General features: G+C 44.2%; 1 protein-coding gene across 1 annotated transcript in view; it reads right to left on the bottom strand.

Moving 5' to 3' along the window:
* Window positions 1–17,527, bottom strand: part of LOC105450718 (MAP/microtubule affinity-regulating kinase 3-like) — a 198,636-nt gene that overhangs the window by 138,614 nt on the left and 42,495 nt on the right. The gene's annotated exons all lie outside the window — the stretch shown is intronic.

Below are 17,527 nucleotides of genomic sequence, written 5' to 3'. Positions count from 1 at the left end.
CGGCGCGCTTCGTCCTCAATTTAATCTATACCTGAACTTCGAATGTCCGCATGTAACACAGTATTTTTTTTAAACTAAACAACGTACGCGTTTCGCGCTCGCTATTTAACTCTTAAACGCATATATTCAACTCTCTCTCTTAAATATATTGTATTGCTTCAATACGCAAAATAAAGCAGACTGCATCAGAATCAATGAATAATTATTCAGATAATATTAATTAAAGCGTTAAGTAGAATAAAAATTGTAGTAACAATATATATATGAATAATATCAAATAAAACAGCAAATATAACAATATAAAAAATTTTAAAAAAAGTTAAAACTCTTTGTTAAATAAAAAATTTCATTTTAAAAACAATTATAATACTTCATAAATTTATGTATACATGTATTTATTGAAAATATATGTAATAAAAATGACATTAAATTTAAGGAAGAAATATGCCATCTCTTTACTAGGAAGACACTTTCGTCAACGGTCAAACCACGTTGAAACGTACAAGTTCTCGTCCGATCACTTCAGTCAAACAACGTTGGGCGCGGTTAGTACTTAAATGGGTGACCGTTTGGGAACACCGCGTACTGTTGGCATTTCTTTTTTTTTTTTTTTTGGAAATTCAGTTGTTTTACGTGACATTAAATTATTTATTTTATATCGTCATACATGATATATTACATAAAATTAGTTAAAATAATAATATATGTAATAATATATATAACTGTATTTTTATTTTAGTCAATTATTTCTAATTAGTATAACAATTGAGCATGAGCATGGCCTGGAAGACAGCGCATCGATCTGCCAAGCCAAAGATCCCGGGTAGAATTAGATTCCCGGTAGAACAAAAAATGTTTTTATACGCTCATGTCTCCTCTCAACGGTCTGGCAAACCACGAGAGTATTCTTACCCACAGAACCTCCTCAGAAAGTTGGCGTTTTAAAAGTTCCGTTTGGAACCGGCGTTAAAATGTTGGTCCCATATGCCTGTGCATCGATCACCTGCGCGTGCACCACAGACATATAAGAGTGAGGTAGAAACAAGCTCTAGCTAAGCCTATTATTACACGAGAAAGAAGTATTCTGCGCCAGAAAAAAAAATTATGAAGAAAATACTTTAGTAAGAGATATATATTAAAGAAGCATAGCACACTGATATACACATAATTACTTTATCCGAATAAAGTAATTAAATCAGGAAACTGTTGGCATTTTTTTTTAGTTATTTATGTGATACTAAATTTATTTTGTATCACTAGACATTACAAATGTCCCCTTCGCGCGCGCGCTATTTAACTTTTTATATACTTTTTCTTTACTTTTTACTGTACAATACTTAAATACATACATTGTATTATATTATTAATCCCTCAATAAGCATAACTATCAAAATATGCGATGACAGTCGCTCGCGAAGTAAGTAAGTGCAGTGAGAGAACGAATCAGCACCGCGAAAAAGTGACAACAATATACGAGTATATTTCGAGAAATGCGAATAATCGACTTTTTATGTTTTTTTTTTTAGATAGGAAAATATGTTTCCTTTTGATCTGATTTTTTCATCGCATTTTGATAGGTAATTTCATTAGCTATTTCCGTGGAGAGATAAATCTTTTATATTAAATTTTTTAGAAGTTTTCCAACATTTTACAATGTTATTATCGTTGTTATTTCTCATTTTTCTTTAATATCGAGATAGAAACGCGATACTAACAAGAGCCACGTGCTCTCCTGAAAAGTGCATCGATTGCTCGCGCTATACTCGACTGAATCCAAGTATAACTTTTAACGGGCAACGCGAGAAGCAATAAAGGGAACGTGGCCGAGGCCTTTTTTTTCAAGAGAAATAAAAGGGCATAATGTATCGGCGCATCGGGAAGCCGCAGGCTACTGCCAGCCCGCGAACGTAAAGCTCGAAGACACGTGTGCGACGAGTAAAAAGTAGATTATACACGCCTCGTGGTGATAAAAGTTCAAAGCGAGGCAACAGAAAACCCGTATGGGCAACTGGCCGAACGTTCTTTTACCGACGAATCTATCGATCCCTCGTCCGCCTATCGAAGCAAGCATGTTCGATTTGAGGGGAAAAACGACGAATTTGAAATACTACAACTTATATTTGCGTCATACAGCTATTTACGAGAAAAAGAGAAAATTCCATTTAAATAGATTTTCTTTCATTCGTTTGTTCTTCATTGCGTCAAAATAATATAAATGTTACGATACTCAGTTACATTTATTCACATACAAAAGTATGGTTATATTTATTCTAAAATTACCGTATGCATTAATTTATTATTGAATATTCCGCAAATGAATTTCATATAATTTCATATAATACATGTAATGTTTTCCTAAATCCAATTCCCGTAATATATTAAAACAATGAGATTGAGAGACTGAGTAAGTGAATTATCTGATAATTAAACTGTACACTCTATTTAAACTCTATACATATCGGTATGAAATTTTTGATGCAATGTCTCGCAGTTGTCAGAATTCAAAATAGAAATATCTTCGGTAAAGCCGAACAGTAGACAGAGTCAGAGAATCGAATAAAGAGCCGAAGATTCTTTGATCGGGCGATCTTCAAAGAGTAGCGTATAGATAAAAGACGTCCTCGTAACTGTCGCGTCTGTGTCGTATCAGCGGCGCGGTAGCGCGGTAACCGCTCGCGCGGAGTCGCTTTCTGTATAACGCGCACCGAATTACCGTGCTCTCTCGGGCGCCATACATCCCTCCCTCCCCCCTCCTCCCCGCTTCCACACCCTCCGCGGCCTCTGAAATATTTTGAAACGTCTCCAGCATAAACTCTAGCGCGAGGTGTCAGTCCGCGTGAAAAATTAACGCCGCTCCCGCGACTGCGCGCGTAAAAGTTAACGAGATTACGTTTCCTGCGCGGAAGCGGCTAAAACGATTTATTCGCGTACACCGCCGCCGCGCCCGTCGGAGCGGTTCGCGCGAGCGGTCCTTTAACTTTTACGACGATGACGCGTAAAGGAACTAAAATGCGGCGACACGCGCGGATATTACATTACGCGCGATATTATCCGAAAAATTTTAATATTTTACTCACGTGTGCAAGCGCGAGTAAAAGCGTGAGCGCTTTTTGCGTTCATTTGTCGAGACAGGTGAAAGGATGGATGATAGATGAATAATTTTGACATATTTCCAATTTAGTCTCCGTACACACGTTGCAAGTTTCGCTTTAACAATTCCACGTGGAAAGAACAATTTTGCTGAATCCAGATTTGAAAATAATTTTTGTTCAATAATCAAAATAATTTTGTGCGAAAGTCAAAGTGATTGCTAGAATACCAAAACGTTTTATTAAGCAATGCTTATCAGTTTTAACATTTCAACAAATTATTTTGATGAATCAACAACAAATTATTTTCAGATCTGTTTTTAGCAAAATTTTTAGATCTTTCAACAAAATCGTTCTTTCCGTGCAGCAACTAGATATCTTGAAATTAAAAATTTCTGTTTATATAGTGGATAAATAATTTAGAAGTAACACAATAGAGAGGTGAATAATATTTTTCAGTAGATAAATAATTTAGTATACAATTCGTCAAAACAATGATTTAAGGATATATGTTTTTCGGTGGAAGTTTTTCCCGATTGTTTTGGACTGGCAATTTTTGTCCTTCGGGACTCGAACGTGGGGAGGAAAGGAAGGAAGGTTTTATCGCCGAAGCATTTTTCCGTGATGAACCTTCCTTGAAAACTGCGCAGTGTTGCCGGGAAAAACCTCTTTCCCTTTCTTTTTTAGAATCGCGAGCACAACCGACCGATCCCATTGCAGCACCCTTAAACAGGGTCGCCCTTTATCTGTATTTTATAGCTAAAACGAAGGGCGGAGGCGTCAGAGTACTAACGTTTCCCCCTGCTACCTCCTTCGCCCCCGTTCCTTCCACTTTTAGCTCCCTTTCTTTAAGGAGCATGCACAGCCAAGTGATCCTTTACCCAGTTTTCCAAGTGTGCCGAATCCTGCACGTGCCCGACCCACGTTGCTCGATGACGTATTTTTTAACTGTCGACGACACAAATAGTCTAATCTACAGCGCTATTACCGCGCCTTTTATAGCGCATAAATCAGATCGGGCCGAAGTGGAGTCGCGGCCCGTGTCTAATCTCCTCCCTCGGATCCCTGCGATCCGTCCCTTGCCCTTCGATCCGTCGTCACTTTACCCCGGCCGTGCGACAAAAAGCTCGGACGATACAAAAATGAAGACCTGCCCTGAGGGCTAAGGAAATAATAAACATCCGCTCCAGGATTTATTGGTAGCTGCAGCTAAATTAATACCTGTATTCTCAAAATACAAAATTGAAATATAAATTTTGCCTTACAAATTTATATTTGAAATTAATTCATTGTTTAATCCAGGAATGACTCACACAAAATTTTCTTCAAAATTGTTACGTCAAGTGGGAAGTTATTGTGGAATAATTTATTCGAATATAGTGTAGACGAGATGTACAGCACAGATGGTATCGTTCCTCTTAAATTGTTTTCGCAAAAGTGATAAAGTACTTCGCGTCCTATAACGTGAAACGAGCGCGAGTGGGCCGTTGCCCTTTCCCTTCTCGCGCGAGTGAGTCTCTCGCAGACCGAGGACCTTCTTGCTCGTCGTGCTTGCGCTCGAGGAGATCCTCGGGACCACGTTACTACGTTGATTGATCGCGGTTTGCCCATCGCGCCGCTTTTCTGCCCGAGTCTAATGTTCTTTTTAATACCTGTTTACAACTAGCTGCGTTGTCTCTCTCTCTTTCTCTTTCTCCCGTGTTTTCTGCGTGACTCCATATTTGGGAGCGAACAGTGTGCGGAAGAGGTGTGCAGCGCTATAATGCACGACATGAGAATTATTAGGCGAATTAATTCGGTGTAATACACTTTCCTCGTTTAAAAAAAGAAAAAGAAAATTTATGAAAATGCTAAATTTAAAAATTTTTTGTAACTAATTAGACTCCATGAAATTATAACGATGAAATTCTTAACTCGTTATATTTATTTACAGACTTGATATTTCGGTCCTGATGATAAAGTTTTGCATTTTTTTTTCCGAAAATATGTATGTCGCAAAAAGTTTTAAGTTATTTCATTATGATGAATCTGTTAGTCAGTATATTATTTCGCCTTATCCGTTCGATAATTTATAAGAGTAACTCTCGAGACACTAAACCACCCACTTTGATACGTCTTTTTAATTATCATATCCCGCTTTATATCTTGTCGTTTCACGCTTTTATTGCGAGTCCCCTAAGACTGCCTCGCGAGTTTCAAATTAAATTTCGCTATTGGAATAGCCAGACGCGCGTCGTTGGTGGGTGAGCGTGTACAACATATACCACTAAACCAACTGGCTCTTCCAGTTTCTTTGCCGAACCATAATAAAACACCTATCTATCCGTTTAGCGTTTTACGAGCGTGTCCCTCGCGCGTCACGCAATCCCCGGCGACGGAGTCGAGTCCTTAAAATCGCGGTTCGAAAACTGGTAGACCGCGTGCACATCGGCGAACGAGCAGACGGCGACGAGCAGGCGCGGATTTACGTATTTTGCCGCTTGGGGCTGAAAAGTAGCTGCCGCCTCTTGTACAGGTAGTGAAAATTAAAATTTTTATAAAAAATGCATAACGCGATCTGAACCTCAGCCGTACGCCGCCGCTGAAACGCGGTCCTGCGGCACGAAGCGCCGCGACAGGCGGCAGAATCGGCCGGGGCGCGTCATGTCTCCATATTTTGCCGCCCCTAGATTTTGCCGCCCTGGGCTATAGCCCATTAAGCCCCTATAGTAAATCCATCCCTGGCGACGAGCTCTGAGCTACAAATCTACAAACACTGTGCATACATTAACGAGTGGATGACCTTTCAAGTGAAATTAAAATGTACACGTAATGAAACTAAGTGTCACCCTGCACCGTATAATTTAAATTAGATATTAAAATATTTAATATTTGAAAGAGTAATTCATTTCTTTCTGCCAATTCTGAATCACTCGTAAAATAAGTATGTATACACGCGCGATAGACGTGTTAATATTTACACTAAAATGCACTTTAATTGAAGGAATTAATTCTGACGGCGGCATCCCGAAAATTCAGAATTATCCCTCGCGCTATATAGGGCATTGGAAGGAATTCGTCGCTCACCGATGTGCACGAGGCCTACGGCCTCCGCTACGCTTTCCGGCGTTAGAACGACGCGACGACGCCGCCGACGTGCCCGCGCGCCGGTGTGTCGGTAAATCTTTTCTGGCCGCGCGGGCCGCGACACGAAACGGCGTGTCAAATGCGGGAAAAGAGCTCGCCGGGGCCATAAATGCGAGGAAAGAGATCCTTTTTGTGCGGTCGAGATACACGCACGTATATACATATATACCGGCGCGCTATACACGGTCTTTCGACGACGAGGCCGCTCTCGCTCGCGCGCGCCCGGTCGTTGCGGCCTATCCGGGACGACCGCAAGCGGAACACCGCAGAGTTCCTGGTACCCCGGGCGAATGCACCGTGCCCGCGTCGTCGGCGCGCCGCCGTTGTTCGAAGGGGACTTCGAGACAGGCGTCACTGACCGAAAAAAACTCATTCTTTCTCGCAGCAAAGGAGCAGAAAGCAGAAAGCCGTGGCGGCGCGGCGCGGTGCACCGCGGCCCGCTCGTAAAAATATTATTTACGTCCGTCACGATGGCCGCCCGATCGCGCGCCGCTTTGCGCCACGCGGCCCGCTCTTCGTCCTGATTCTTTCGCGCTCCGATATATAATGCACCGCCGCCGCCGCCGCGACGGCGTGCTCTTAATTCGCCACGATGTCTGAAGCTCCGCGTTCGCACCTTTCCCTCTTTGACGATTATCCCGAGCGAATTGTGAAAAGGGGAGAGGAAATAAATTGTGCATTTTATGCTTTTATAAACACGTTAAAAAACGAAATGAGATTGTGTCTACTTTGCGAGTGTAATTAGCCAAATAAATAACATTTAGATTATAATGTATATTTTGAAAAAAATTTAAATTATAATTGGACTACTGAATTATAATGTCCAATATTAACATATATATAATACATACGTACAATCATTAGTGTTATCACAGAGAGTCTTGTTTGAAAAATTTTTATCTATACTTCGTTACATATATATAGTCTATCCGTCTGTTCCTGCGGTCTCTTTGACTACTTAAGGCCGTGAGAATCGTCGGTGCATTCGCGAAATCCATCGCGAGAGACATCGAATCGAAACCTGGGGACGTCTATACCTTGTCGTCGGGGAGATTTCTAAATCGCCGAATAGCGGCCGCGCGTATTCAAAGGGCGTTCACTTCGAGCGTCTTCGTGAAGATAAGAGAGGGGAAGAGCGATATAGTATAGCGCGGGGAGCAGGCCGAAGAGAGACCGACAGTGAACGACCGAACGAGGAGAAAGAGTGCAACGACACGGTACGGGTAGTAGCGAGGAAAGCAGGCAACGACGACGACGACGACGACAACGACGACAACGTGGATGGGCGAGGAGAACGGGGGAGGTGGAGGCCGCCGATGGAGCCGAGGAACGAGCTCGGCCGCGCCCGGGGGAGATTATGATAATGCCGGCAGACGTTTCGGGGCCGTAAAAATAATATGATGGTGTCTCGGCACGGCTACCGGGTACTTTGGCCGCTCGCGTGCACGGTGATTCATTCCGGCGCGATAAAAAGCGACGTGACTCAAACTTCAACCGAAGAGAGGTATATACGTGGGCATACACGCGCACCCCCCCCTCTCTCTCTCTCTCTCTTTTTCTTTCTCTTCCGCTTTCTTTCTTTCGTCTTTCGTCTCCCTCTACCCCTTTATGTTTTTCTCTTTCTTCTTCTTCTCCTCTTTTGCGCCGAAGCCCTTCGCGGATGCGTCCGCGTATCGCGCCGAAACTGCCCACAAGAAGAAACGACCGTCCGACTTCCTCGTGAAGTTTTCGACGCTCGCGAAATTGCGGCTTATTTCGAGCCCGGGATTAAAGCCGGCGCGATTTCGATAAGCCCGCAATCGGGTGGGATTTTCAATTTCCGTCGTGAACATATATTATTCGATCGAAAATGTTAAAAAAAGAACATTTCGAATTCGCATCAATAAGCGAGTATAGTCTAAAAGTGATTCTTGAAATTCTTTTTACGATTCAGTATAAATGCGGTATAAAATAAAATGATTTGCTTGATTTGAATAACACCGTTGAAATTAATAAAAATGTTAAGCTAAAAAAAAGAGAGAAAAATACATTTATTGCGACATATTTTATGCAAATGTACAATCCATAATGTCGTACTTTGCGTCGGTATACTAGTCGGATTATGTTAACGTAATGTGCTCGTAAACGATAAAAAATCAAAATGTTGAGAGATGAATGGAAAAGGAAGGCGAGAGGAGGAGCTTGGGAAGAAAAAGGCCAAATCGCCTCCTCAAGACATTTATTTTTATTTACATATATACAAATCGCGGATTAGCAGACGGATGTCTCGCACTGTGTTATACTTTTCGTGAAAGTAATGCTTTCTCTCGCGGAAGGGAACACGCGAAAAGGGGGAGCGAGGCTCCATTATGCTAAGGATAACCACTCGATAATCGTATACGGCCGTAAACGTCGTTTATTTTCAATAACCGACTTCATCGATAAAGGTCGGGCGCAGTTACGACATTCTGCGGGGCCCATTTCCGAGTATTTACTCACTCCGCGCCGTGACAATTCACGGATCTTAGCGTCCCGCGGAACGAGCGACGGATTTTTTATGACGCGTTATTCGCGTTTCCCTCCTCTCCTCGCCTCGGGGCGTGGAACGATCGCGCCGACGTTGATTGCTCGATAAAAGTGACGTCGGCCGTTCGGCCGCGCGGTAGTAAGTGTCTCGCGCGATCGCGATATGACGCGAAATACGAGGCAAAGCGATCCTTATTCGCGTCGTGCTCCGTGCCGGCGCGCGAAAAAGCCGATGCGCGAAAACGATCGAGGATAATGGCGAATCGGATTTTATACACACGCGTGTATACATAGAAGGGACGCGGCAAGAAGAGCGTCGCTCGAAGCGCGTGTATATGTGTTGTACATACGTGCGCGCCACATGCCACAGCTTGGAATGATCCTTGTTAACCCCTCGGCTGTTGCACGGCCACGCGTATCGAGAATGCATACATAAATTAAGGAATTACGGAAATTCTTACGATGTTGCCTCGCTGCACCGAGAAGAAGGCTTTTGCCCTCTCCCCGCCGAATGCACGCGTTGAACCGTGATCACTGATGCACACGCATGCAGGTAGCGGATCGACGAGATAATCTAAAAAAATTGATACGATTGTATCTTCGATCGTTGCGGTGCAGACAAAATCGTTAACGTACTGACCTTCTCGATATATATTTAAACGCGATTCAGGTTGATGCAGAATCTGAAACAAGCCACGTCCAATAATACTTTATGGCGCTGAAGGAGTCTGGACAAGATAATTCCCGAACATCCTGTATGCCTCTCTGGAAGTTACAGAAAGGTGGATCGGCCGGTGAACGGCGCCAGATTCGACAGATTAAACTCGCAGTGGACGCGCGGGCACCATCGATTACCAAGTACGAGAGCCGCAAGGCGCTGTTACATGGTCGAAACTGGGCCCGTAATTACGGGCTGGTTCACTTACACGCGGTACCGCTATTTTTGCCGTACGTCGGATAAGCACTCGGCACCGCGACCTGCCCCAAACACCTCGGGCCTTAAAGATTCACGAACGCGTATAAATGTCGCGCTAGCTGCTCTTCGGTGAAATCTATTCGAATTTGACTGCGTTTGACAAATTTTAATCAGGATTTAATAATATTTTATCAACTGCCTCTCCGAAAATAGATCATTTCTTTCATTAAATCTTCATTCATCGACATATAATTATTAGATCTGTATCTTTGCGGAATATATTAGATCTATTTCGAATCTCTTCAGGAGATAAAGTTTAATCGCACGTCAGGATTGATTTTCACCATCAGTTTTATTTCGAGACGAAGTTGTCGGGTGATGCACCGAACAGTTTTAAAACATCGAGAATTCGCGAAAGGGTAACGGTAGATATACTTCTCGCCCAGCACGCCCGGCGAATTTACGAGAGGAAACGCGGCCTTCTCGGTTATTTGTCGACGACTTCGGCATTTATTTTTCTTGCGCGCCTGCTCCCCCCCCCCCTCCTCCCGTATTTTTCCTCCGTTGTGTGCCCACCGTCGCCGGGTGTATTTCTGCCGGTTGCTTTTCCGCGGCGCGTCTGCGCCACGCGGTGCGATGAAAATTCACGGATGCACTCGGCTGCCGGATGCAGTTTGCATAATGCGGTAGTAACTTATCGCGCTTGCATATCGTTGCCGGGACGCGGCTTGACCGCGAACACTGCGGGACATCGTCCGATTTTTTCGCGCGATAGTTCCATAAATGGTAACGTGGTGATTAGCTGCTTGCCAACCCGGCGGCTATACAGGCCGTTCTAAAACTACAGACAAATATTGCCGTTATGTACATTTTTTAATTAACTTCGATTGGACTTTACTTTGAAAATATTCTAAAAATATCACATATAAATTTGAAAGTGCCTTTTATGATCAAGGCTTGAATGTTGGAGCTTAACAATATTTTTATATGAATTTTTAAATCCATTTAGCTATTTAAACTACGCGCAAAATCAATGTCAGATTTGCAACGTAATCATTAGCTGTATAGATGAAATAGTGAAATCACAATTGGTCTTTAATTTTTAATAATCCGATGCGACTAAACGTCTTAAAAGACTGCAAAGAAATTGTTGCGAAAAATATTACCTCAGTCAGACTTTGAACTTGAGACCTGGGAACGCATAATTATAAAAATATCTTATTCAAAGGCATTGTATGTCTAATTAAAAATTAAGAATGATTTTTTGAAAAAAAAGGCCGAATTTGATAAAATTCTCACTAAGAAAAAATGATCCACTTTTCTCTCTCTTTCTCTTTTGTATTGGTTCCATAAAAATTTATCAATTAAATTTATTAACATTTGTTTTCTGCAATTGGGAGGAACATCGTTTATGCAGCATGAAGAATATAATCTTGTATCTTCGCGTGCACCACGACGTGCGCGCGACGTCACGAATAGCCTCGTTCGTTCCCGGCGATGGAGATCGATTTTAATGGCATTATACGTTACCCTTGACGATCTGCCACACGGAATTTCAAGTATACGAGAGAGAGCCGCGCGCGAGAACGTCGCGAATTATCCGTCTCTCCCTGCCCGGCCGCGCCAGCCGTGGCTCTCGTACGAGCGATGTCCTTACAATCGCGCGCTTACGCTGTCGTATATATACATACAATCCTTCGCTTCGCGAGAAGAGCCGTATTACTCTCCTCGACGGCCTCGGGACACATCGTGCGAATACCGTGACTGCGATACGTACGGAACCAAATCGTTTTGCCGTAATGGCGAGTAATTATGCGAGGCATTCTTCCATCAGAAGTTTTTCAATTACGGCATTCCGCGGGGACTTCCGTTTACAAGAGGGACCTCCGCGCGCGCGCGCGCGCGACGGCGAATTTTTCTGATGGACAATCCCTCCCCCTCTTCCTCCTCCCCCGCTCGGGACAGATTGCGTTTGACTAATCATCAGCGATTATAATTACGCGCGACGTCCCGTAAACATTGATACGTTATTATGGTTGATTTTACGACCGCGTAAAGCGCAACGGCGCATCTTGCCACGGCGGCGTAGGCATGGGAAGACACGCGAATTGGTTGTAAATTTCTACGACCGCACTGCACTATTATAGTAGCTCGTTGTTTAATTAATAGGACCGCTATGGTATAAACATGGATTCGCCTAATTGATCGTCGCATAAACGGATACTGCGCCTCGGGAATGCAATTTAGTGACGTGACATTTCGGATTCTTTAAAATTGATTGAGCTTGTTTTAATAATCACACGCGAGAGTGACGTACTTCAAAATGTACTCTCGAGGAGCTTACATAACGACGTAATGCCGCATTCGCTGCAGACACGCACGCTATTAATATTACCTTTAATTAATCGTGTTTATAATTAATCGCGGATATGTATTTTTAATTCAACTTTACGTTTTATTGATGTTCGAAAACGGCGTGATAAAAATTCTTAGATTTTCACACATATTTATTGTATTATTTTCAACACTGAGATTACGCGACGGTTTTATTTATTTTATTTATTAACAGTTATCGCGTTGCGAATTCGCACGACGAAATCGGCGTTGCGCCAATTCGATCGTTTCACATTTCAGCGGCACGAGGGGATTAACTTTTTCCCCCCCTCCCCCTCCTAGTTTGCTCTCGCGAATATCCCTGGCGCGCGTCGCAACTTCCCCCCCTCCCCTGCTTTCGCCCCGCTTTCGTTTTCGCTGTCGATTGTGGATTCGGCAAGCCCAAGTGGCGTCGCTCCCACGCGACAGGACACCGCCAGAGGGACACCCGGGGATTCGATGGATGAATTATTTACCCGATTATGTCGCGCAGCGTTAAAGGTCTCCTACCCTGCGCGCACGCGGGGCTCCAAGGCCACGCTGCATTATTAACGCGCATTACGACGAAGCGAAAGCGTCGTCGCTCCTCGCGGCGGAGTCCTTATCTCAGACCCAGGCGAAGCGGGTGCTTTTTACGGGGGTCTTCTTTGACGGATTACTGCCCGGCGGTATCCGAAAGCGGGATAATTCCACGGCGATTATCTAGTATCTATTTTACATTGCCATTTATCGTGTTCAAGCGACGGTATAATTATACGACGTTATAAATCTCGGCATACGCCGGGTTTCTCTCTCTCTCTCTCTCTCTCTCTCTCTCTCTCTCTCTCTCTTTCTCTCTCTCTCTCTTTTTCGAACTTCTCGAAAATACGGTAACTCTTTTATCGCAGCATTGATCGAAGTACAATGTGTGTGTGTATGTGTGTATAACACCGAATTTTCGAGGTATTCGTTTTTCCACACATTTTTCTTCTCTGTGAATTTGCCATGTGTTAACAAACGCGTCCGATAGTCTGACCGAAGGTTAGTAGATAATTCCTCCGGAGGATTATCTATTATCTCCGCTTCCTTGGTAGTTTCCATCGGGATTACGTATAAACCTCTTTGCTGCCGCTCTCCCTCCCCTCTCCCTCTCACCCTCCTCGCCTCTTTAGCTCGTCCCTCGCAGGGGACGTTCTCGCGGGATTTTCGATAAGGTCTTAACCTTTCTTCTTTGCTTCCTTTCCGTTCCTTTCCGCCGAATAAGCCGTTCTTCTTCATTCCGTTTACCGAAGCGAGTCCCGCTCGTAATTCGTACCATCGATTCCAATAGCGTATAACTCGCGGCTTCGCTCTACATTCCCGCAGCAATACCGCTCAATTATTTCGCTGTGTCGCGACGTAATGGAAAAAAAATCTCCGTTTTCTTTTTAAATCCCCGCCCAGTTACGGTAATTTCACGAAAGTCACGGTAATTTACTGTTTATCCGGCAACATCGCGTTGCGCCGCGCCGATAGGTGGTTTATTCAAAATCTCGCCTTTTCGACTCCGGGGGTCCCCTTTCTCGCTATAAATTGTATGACGCATGGCACGACAAGGCAGGCTTGGAAAACGGCGCGCCTTATTACCATCATTCGTTTTCGTTAACGCAAACGCGGCGCCGCGGTGGAGGAGATTTTCACGCTTGACTTTCGGGGTTTTTCGTTACGGGTGATTTGTTTTCGCGCGACGTACAATCTTGCATTTCGCATCACGCTGAATAAATATATAGCCTGGGAATGTTAGGGTATTCCTTGATCATGATGTCAAAACAGTTAAATTCGCGAGTATAACAGTAGCGATATCGGAAAATCTTTTCTTCCTTCGTGAAACGCACATTTCATTTGATATGAAATATTTCACTTTTTCTACCTACTCTTTAGTTAAATTCTTCACGCACAACATGATTTTTTTGGCATAATTTGGATTTTGTAGAAAGTCATTTGAAAGAGTGTAAAGCGACACTCTTGTACAAATTTGTTTAAACTTGTTAAAAATTTCTACAATTATTATGATTATTATGAATTCTTAACGCAACTGAATGAATAAAGAGATCGTTTCTCGCGACGAAGACGAGAGGCAAATTAACGCGCGCGCAGTGACTGTGCGGAATATCCACGCGCGAGCGCGAGTTTAGGTGAGACTTTAGCCGAATCGTTTCCGGTAAATTTCCCTCCGACCGATAGGCCGCCGGTATGCTCCGGCAGATCGTAGCCGGCCCGATATCGGAACCTCGCGCTTCGGAGCACACGCGACTTAACCGTCCGGAAAATTTTTAAAATATCGAGCGTCGTCGAGCGCGCGGCGCGCGCGTCCACTCGGCGAACGATTCTCCCGGGGATTCGAGCGGGTAAAGACGAATTTACACAGTTCACGCCGGGCGGATCGCTCGGCGGATGAGTCACGCGAGGAGAGAGGACGAGATAGAGAGAAAGAAACTATGTTTTTTTATCCAGACGTATACACAGAACGTGCAGAAGTCATCTTTGACGAAACGCGGCGAATCATTCAGAGAGCGAATTGGATAACGACTCGCTCTCCCGTTCCGTCATCGTTCAATGCGAATAATCGTTCTCCATTATTCATCCTATCCGGTCTTTTTTTCTCTCTCTCTTTCTCTCCGGGCAATTCGCGAAAGCGAGCGCGAGCGTTCGTCAAAAGCCGTGCCGCGAGCAAATTTGCCGTAAACGGCGAAAGCGAGAGCTACGCTATTCATACGACGAGAGAATGTCGCATAGTTACCCGATTACCAGTCATCATCCCGAGCGCGAAGGGAAGAGAGACGCGCGCGGCAAGTTTGCTCGTAAAACTCCTTCGACCGACTACTTTTATGCGCCCTGTGTCTCCCTCGTCTCCCATCCCCCCTCTCCTCCTCCTCCTCTTCCCCCTCGCCGTCGTTCCTCCTTTCACAAACACCATCGTGTTACAAGCTAAGGGGGAGGGGGGAGAGGTAGGGGAGAGGTGGTCTACGTGGAGTTGCAGTTCCGTAATTACCGGCTGCAGTTTCGCAAAATCAAAAGTAACGAGCGTAACTCCCTTCTCACGCCCCCTTCCCTCCGCCACTTTAGGGGCAGCAATTAAACCCTTTTCGGTAGCCGGATAGCGTCTATATAGGCGCGATTCCACGCGAATGCGTATACGTCGTGACGTCGCGCTCTCGCTCTTTCGAGGGTCCGTTTCTAAAAATACTTCGCCCGTCAAAGGTTGCGCATGCGTTATCCTTTGATTCTCTCCCGTTTACCTTCGTCCCTTTTTGCCTTCTTTCCTTTTCTTTTTCTTTCGTTCGCGAAATTTCGGTGTGCGACTGTTGCGAGGCGCGCTCGGGGGGGCTCGGGTTTTTTTTTTTTTTTCTTTAACGCGGCTTTTCAAAAGCCGTCTGGTAATTATTAACCGCCTGCAACGAGCACGGGCTTAATATGTAAGCGCGCTGCCTCCCGCGTACTAATTAATCCCTTCGTTCTTAGCATAGCCCCACGCGGCTACGTATTAAAAAATATTCGAACGGAACCGACCGACCGACGCCCGTGCGTGCAGCAGAAAACGGGTGAATTCGGCTTCAAGTAACGAGCGCATTAATTCCCAAGTAGCACCTAATTAAAGGCGTCGTCATGTACTCGCTTTTTAAATGTATGCTCTGCTAATTTCATCTGATAACGAAATAAAGCTAAAATACGTTACGCAGTAAAGTTATACCAGAAAGAAAGTTTCGCCATCCGCGTTACGGAAATTAACTTTGCAAAATTAAAAAGAAGAGAACATTTAATTATTATACATATCCCATTACGGGTCGTTCAATAATCAACATATAATTTGAGAAAAAAAGAAAGTACGATTTTCTGCGAGCAAAAATGCGTAAATCATATTTCTACATAGTTGAACGCTTATACATATACGATTACAAAATCAATCCGCGTTGCTTGTCGAAAAAATGTAATATTGTACTCCGCTCAACCATTATTTCAAATTATCCAGAAGTTGCTTTCAAGGCTCAGCTGAAATCCCAAATATAGAAGCAAACGGAATAACTTAGGCACGACAAATGATTAAATTCTTAAAAAGTGACTAGTCGTGCGAGAGATTAAAGTCGTCCGCGTGTACACGATTGTATCCCCTTGTCCCATGTACGAATGCACGCGAGAGATGCACCGGATGCTATACCCCCCTCGCGCCCCAACCAGAAATATCCAGCGGCGCGGCGGGGCCGCGTACGCGAGCATATGCGCGTATCTGGGTCTAAGAAATCAGCTATATTCGTCCGTTCCTCTCTCGCGTACTACTCGTCGCGTATACGCGTACGTGACCTTACCGCGGAGACGGTAATATTAGAAACTCCGGCGTGCGCGTACGCCGCAGATATTGACGCTCGACCGGGCATCGGCGACAACTTGCGGTTGTCGCTCGGATGCCCATCGTGAATACCAATGGTCAGCAAGCAAGGTCTTCATCCTGAATTAATTGCGCCCAGAATTATGGGGGCCGATCAGGTGGGGAGGGACTTGGGTCCGATTGCGCGAACGCTATTTTGACTTTAAGCGAGGTTCTCTCTTTATCTCGATCTCATATAAGATTTTAAAGAAGAATAAAGTTTTAAGCCCCGATTAAAGTCAAAATGACGTTGGACGCAATTGAATCTTAGTTGCTTAGTTTTAAGTGCCGCATCAGTTTCAGAAACGATCGGGACAGCGCAAAAAAATGTGCGAAACGTAATTTAAATCCGTTATTTTGCAAGTTCAATTTTCCAATCTACTTTATTTTCCGTGATAAATTCGCTTTTAAATTCCTCTGCTTTCTATCTCGAAGGACTTCTAAAAGAGCAATAAGAAAGCGCTGTGTAAAACGAAAGAGGTGGTCGCGCGCGCGTTCCACTCTCGAGTAAGTGGAACGAGTTGTATATATTTTCGAGTAATCGGTTACGCATCAGATTTATTTGATTGAAATTAAAGAAGCTCGGCGCAAACGCGATAAAAATTTTCTCATTTGCATTCTTTCAATTTGCAGCGTGACTTATTGCAAACTCAAAAAATCAAGCTGTACGCCAAGCTGGTCCTCTTTCGAGTTGGTCCTTATTTTTTCCCCCCGCGCGCGATGCGATTATAATTTCATATCAATTTCGGCTCGATTAAGTTTACTCACGCCAGGCTTACACGGCCGATCAGATCAACGCGCGCGCGCACGTTTTAATACTTAGTTAATAATGGTAGATGAGAATCGTAAGTTTCACGCCAGACATTATGCATCCCATGCTTTTAATTATTACGCATATTTACGTGCCTGTTGCCGTGAATGTTAATTGCAACTCGCGCGCTCGATACGAAGAACAACATTTCCTTCTGACCGACTGTACACACGGCCGCGCTTTTTAATTATCACGTACATGCGCGGTGGGCACACACGCAGATATACACGGCCGGAATAATTAACGAACTCGCGAACTCCGTCCCCGTTCAGTCTCGATCAGTCGGCCGCAAGTCCTCTCTCTCTCTCTCTCTCTCTCTCTCTCTC

This window comes from Wasmannia auropunctata, unplaced genomic scaffold (genome assembly GCF_000956235.1).
Source record: "Wasmannia auropunctata unplaced genomic scaffold, wasmannia.A_1.0 LD336057.1, whole genome shotgun sequence".
NCBI lineage: Eukaryota > Metazoa > Arthropoda > Insecta > Hymenoptera > Formicidae > Wasmannia > Wasmannia auropunctata.
Note: the sequence above shows the minus strand (reverse complement) of the source record. Positions and strands in the feature narration are given on the sequence as shown.